We start from the raw sequence: 6,005 nt of genomic DNA on the forward strand, positions 1-6,005 counted from the left end.
TTAATATACTATATTGTTTCAGTATCATTAAACCTTTTTAATAGTTCATAGCTTTTTTCTTTAACTTGAATTCCCTGGTTTCATTCTTTACTCACATTAATTTAAGTAGTTAATGAGATTTTTTTTATAAACTAATCATTAGTAGCAGTAGAGATTAATAATTTGCATATTTATTTTGTTAAAGCTAGTGGCTTAGAGCTTTTTTTATGATATATATAGATATAAATAGATACAATATTGTAAATTCATGCCTTAAAACTATGCAGTAAAGTTTCTGTGAAATATATCAGCATATCAACACAAGGCTTAAGTGTCACAAAATTCTGAAAGATTTGGCACCCTGTCCTTATATAGCCTAAATTTATGCATCAAATGAATTTTAACTAGATTTTTAATAGTTTCATTGGATAACTTAAGGTAATTCATGAGTTCTTGGGCCTTTTGCAAGATAAGGTTGAGAGTCAGTATTCTTGAGAGTAAACTTCTACACCTATATGGGGTTTAGTTTGTAAACTATTTATAAAAACAAAGTTATTATCTAGGTACCTAATTTCTCTCTTGTACAATGTCATCATTTAAATAAATCTTTTTTATTTAGTTGGTTGAAAAAAAGAAGCAGCTTCTTATGTTCCCACAGGGAGTTGCCCAAATCTAAGATTTCACTTTGACTATTGAATCTAGTGAAAGTGGGGTGTACAAATTCTAATTGCAGGCTCAGAGGCCCAGCAGGACTTTGTAAAACAATCTTTTGGCAAAAGTTAGAAATGGTGTATGGCAGGATGATCAGATTTGGCAAGCATATGTAGGGAAGAATCCTTCACTGCAGATTTGAAGATAGAATAAGGCAAGTAGTTTGCATAACATTTAATTCACAGCATTAAAATTAAGATTTGAGTCAAATTCTGTTTAAGTTGGTTCTTATTTTGCTGTAGTTGGCATCTCTCAACATGAGTATAATGTCCAAAAAGCACATGATAAGAATAGGTGGAATTTCCGTACTCACAAAACAAAGCCATAGCTCAGCAAAGAAATGAAAATTGCAGTTCTTAAACAGTTTTCTAAAACAAAGTGTGTAGATGCAAAATTAATATAGCTGTACTGTATATCAGCTATACCAATGAAATGAAATGGAAAAGAGATCCTGATTATAAAAGTAAACAAAACTATAAAATATCTAGGAATAGACTTTTTAAAAACTGTGACACTTAAATATTAGATACGATGCTTCTAGATAGGACGATTGAGAATTGTGGAGATGACAGTCCTTTAAATAGAACCAATCTAGGACCGACTCTGTGGCACACTTGGGAGAGTGCAGCGCTGGGAGCACAGCAGCGCTCTCGCGCCGCCGGTTCGGATCCTATATAGGGATGGCCGGTGTGCTCACTGGCTGAGCGCGGTGTGGCCGGTCACAAAAAAAAAAAAAATTAAATAGAACCAATCTATTGAAATCCCACCAGATTAACAGATATGTCTACATAAAAAGATAAACTTCCTTATCTTGTGAAAGCTATTATAAATAAAATTTAGAGAAAATTATTTACCACCTATGTAATTAAAATAGTTAAGATATTAAGTGTGCCTATAAATTAGTAAAACATAATGGACAAATGGGCAAATGATATAAATAAGAAATTAACAAAAGGAGAAATACTAATTTTTCCAGTGATCAGAGAAATGTAAATGAAACATTTTTGTTCATCATATTGTCACAAGTTAAACTTACCATATCCAGTATTTGTAAAAATTGTAAGGGTGTGAGGAAATGGGCACTGTCATATTTTTCAAAGAAATGTAAATTATAGGGCATGATTGAGAGGAAAATTGACATCGAAATTTTAAGTATACATACTCTCCAGTCTTTCTCAAGAGCTCACAAGTACTAATAAATGTACACTTGGCATACATATAGAAATTTCTGTGATATTGTAATTTTAAAAAACTGAAAACACCCTAAGTTTCCAAATTTCAGTGGACAATTAAAGAAAATGTGGCTCATCCATATTCTAGAACATTGCACAGGAGTTGAAAAGAATGATGCTCTACACACACACAAGGGTACTTCAAAAAGTTTGTGGAAAAATAGAATAAAAAGATTGTCTGAGTCTTTCCATGAACTTTTTGAAGTACCCTCATATATTTTTTCAAGTGAAAGAAGCAAGCCACAGAATGTCTTCACTATGTATCCACTTGCACACGTACATAGGTACAAATGCATAGAAATGCTAAAAGTGAATAGTCAGGGAGGAAATGAGATAGGGGGAAGGAAGTGGTAAATTGAGGACTTTTATTCTGTTTATTCCTGTTTATTTAAATATTGTTTACAGTGAGTATATCAACATGATGTTTAAAGAACAATAAGCTACTAGTGATTTTTAACTTAAAATTAATTATGGAATATTTCAAATATTAGCAAATAGTAGACACTCATGAACCTAGTTCCTACAGTTGACAGATGTTACATTTTGCCATATTTGTTTAAAGATATTTCTATGAAGCCATAACATCTTATAAAGCTGAAGTCCCACCCTCCTTTTCTTTCTCGTCTCTCTCCAAGGATAATCGCTGTTTTATAGTTTGTGGAATCATTCCCATGCTTGTTTTTATACTTTTACTAAATATGTATATATTCAAAAATAATAGTATTTTGTGGTTTTAAAATATAAATGAATGGCGTTATGCTCCATGCATTCTGCAACTTGCTTTTCACCATACATTAGGTTTTGGAAATTTATATTGTTGCATGAATATCTAGGTCTTTCACTTTTACATTTTATTTCATCGTAAGAATAAACTAGTTTATCCATTTCTCTGTTGTTGAATGATAGTATCATTTCCAGTTTTTTCATATTACAAACAAATTTTCAAAAAGGCCAAGCACATGGATTTTTACACCCGTGTAAAAGTTTATCTGGATATATATCAAGAAGCAGAACTATCGAGTACATAGGGTATCTACACATTCAAGTTTTCCAGAAATTTTTTAATTGCTCTTTAAAGTAGTTGTATTGGTTTACACTCAAATCAACCATGTAAGTGATGTCCCATTTCTCCACATCCTCATTGTTATTGTTATATGTGACTTCTTGTTTTTGTCAAACTGGTGGATATGAAATGGTATCATACTGTTTTAATTTGCATTTCCTGTTTCCTAGTGAGGCAAATCATCTTGTCATATGTTTATTGGCCTTTATGATTTTCCATTATGAATGTGTGTTTATATCCTTTGTCCACTTTTCTCTATTGCATTGTCTGGCTTTTTTTTTTTTTTTTTTTTTTACCAACACTTTATGTATTCTGGGTACTAATCCTTTGGTGGTTATCTGTGATGCAAATATCTTCTTCCACCTATGTGACTTGTCTTTTACCTCCATTTATAATAAACTTAACTGGGCTACAGGATGTCCATATAGCTGGTAAGGCATTATTTCTGCGTGTGTCTGTGAGGGTGTTTCTGAAAGATTAGCATTTCAGTTGTTAAACTGAGTAAATAATATTTCTCTCACCAATGTGGGTGGCATGATCCAATCTGTCAAAGACGAGAATAGAACAAAAAGGCAGAGGAAGGGCAAATTTGCCCTCTTTGCTTGAGCTAAGACATCCATCTTCTCCTGACATTGCTGCTCCTGGTTCTTGGGCTTTCAAATTCAGACTAGGACTTATACCATCAGCCCCCAGTTCTCAGGCCTTCCAACTCAGACTGAGTTACACCACCAGTGTTCCTGTTTCTCCAACTTGCAGATGGCAGATTGTGGGATTTCTCAGACTCTGTAACTGTGTGAACCAATTTTTGTAATAAATCTCTTAGATCTATCCACTTATGGATAGATATAAATATAGATATATCCTATTGATTCTGTTTCTCTGGGAACCTTGACTAATACAATGTTGAAAACAGTAGGTTTGTGAGGAAAGATCAGAAGTTTAGTTTTGGACATGTATTGATTGAAATGCCTATTAGATGTCCAAGTGGAGATGTTAAAAGGACATTGGATATAACATCTGGAGTTCAGTAAGTGATCTGAGCTGGAGATTTAAATTTGGAAGTCATTAGCCTAGATAAAGTACTTAAAATCATAATATTGGATGATACCGTCAAGAAATTGATTATAGATAGAGAAGAAGAAAGGTTAAGGATTGGGTCCTGGGGAATTTTGATGTTAACAAGTTAAGGAGGTAGGGAGCAACAAGCAGAAGAGACAGAAGTTTCCAGTAAGGTAGGTTGAAAACAAGGAGAATGTAGAGCAAAGGCTGGCAAGCCGTGGCTCACAGGCAGCAAATCTGACTCACTGCCTTTTTCTTAAAATGAAGTTTTATTGGAACACTGCTACACATTCGTTTACATATTGTTTATGGCTGCTTTTACACTACAATGGCAGGTTTGAGTAATTACAACAGAGACTATGGTCCACTAAGTCTAAAGTTGCTCTCTGGCCTTTTACGGAAAGGGATTGCTGATGCCAGGTGTAGAGTGCTGGAAGCCAAGTTTCATTGAAGAGGGAGTGATCATCTTTGCCATATGCTGCTGACAGGTCAAGTAATTTGGACTGAGAATTGCCTATTGGATTTAGCAATATGGAGGTGACTTTGATGACTTTGGCAAGAGAGTTTTAGTGAAATTGAAGAAACGTTCTATGCTCATGCTGAGTCTCCCCAAATAAATCTCTCAATTCACTGTAATTACAATTAAAGTTACTGTAGAATTTTTTTTTTTTGAGGAACTGGAAACTTACTAAAAAATTTATGAAGAATAATAAGTTCATAAATAGTTAAATCAGTCAAGACAAAGGAGAGTAAAATTGGATAGTCATATACAAAAAAAAAAAGAACTTCGATCCATACCTCACACCATCTACAAAAATTAACTCAAAATTGAGCATAGACCTAAATGTAAAACCTAAAACTACAAAATTACTTGAAGTAAACAGAACATCTTTGTGACCTTGGTTAGGCAAAGATTTCTTAGGTATAGTACCAAAAGCACAATGCATAAAAAAAAAGTTAATAACTGGACTTTATCAAAGTGAAAAACCTTTTGCTCTGCAAAGGTAGCTGTTAGAGAGTGAAAAGACAAGCCACAGACTGGGAAAAAATATTTACAAATTGTATATCTGAAAAAGAACCTTTACCCAGAATATGTAAAGAACTTTCAATAATAAGAAAAGAAACTAATTTTTAAAATAGATAAATATTTGACCAGACATTTCATCAAAAAAGATACACAAATGAAAAATAAGCACATGAAAAGTTGCTCAGCATCATTAGTCACTGTAAATTAAAATCACAAAGATATTACTACATACCTATTAGAATGGCCAAAATTAGAATGACTGACCATGCCGTGTTGGCAAGCATGTGGAGGAACTGGAACTTTCGTATGTTGCTGGTGGGAATGTAAAATAGCAGAACAACTTTGGAAAACTGTTCAGCAGTTTCTTAAAAAGGTAAACATATACCTTATATCTAATCCAAATTTTCCGTTCCTAGGTATTTACCTAAGAAAAATGAAAGCATCTATCCTTATACTTATTTATAGCAGCTTTATTTGTAATGGGCCCAAACTGGAAACAAACCAAATGTCCAAAAGATGAATGGATAAACAAATTGTGATATATTCATACAATGGAGTACTTCTCAGGAATAAAAGGAAATAGCAACATTCATGCAACAACATGGATGAATCTCAGGATACTTAACCTCAGTGAAAGAAACAGACCCTCAAAGAAGTACAAATTGTATGATTCCAATTATTTAAAATTTTAGAAACTGCAAACTTATTTATAATGACAGAAAGAAGATAGTGGTTGCCAAGGGCTGAGGGCAGGGACACAGGTGGGAGGGAGGGATTCAGAATGGGCATGAGGAAATTTGGGGAGGTGATGGAGGCAATTTCTTTTAACATATTAATTCCCTTTCATTTAATTCCACCTTGCTTTTAAACAGTCCCTTTCCATCAGTCATTAACTTTTTACTGTACATTAATGCTTATTAAAATACATGTACAT

This window comes from Cynocephalus volans, chromosome 2 (assembly GCF_027409185.1).
Source record: "Cynocephalus volans isolate mCynVol1 chromosome 2, mCynVol1.pri, whole genome shotgun sequence".
In the NCBI taxonomy this organism is placed as follows: Eukaryota; Metazoa; Chordata; class Mammalia; order Dermoptera; family Cynocephalidae; genus Cynocephalus; species Cynocephalus volans.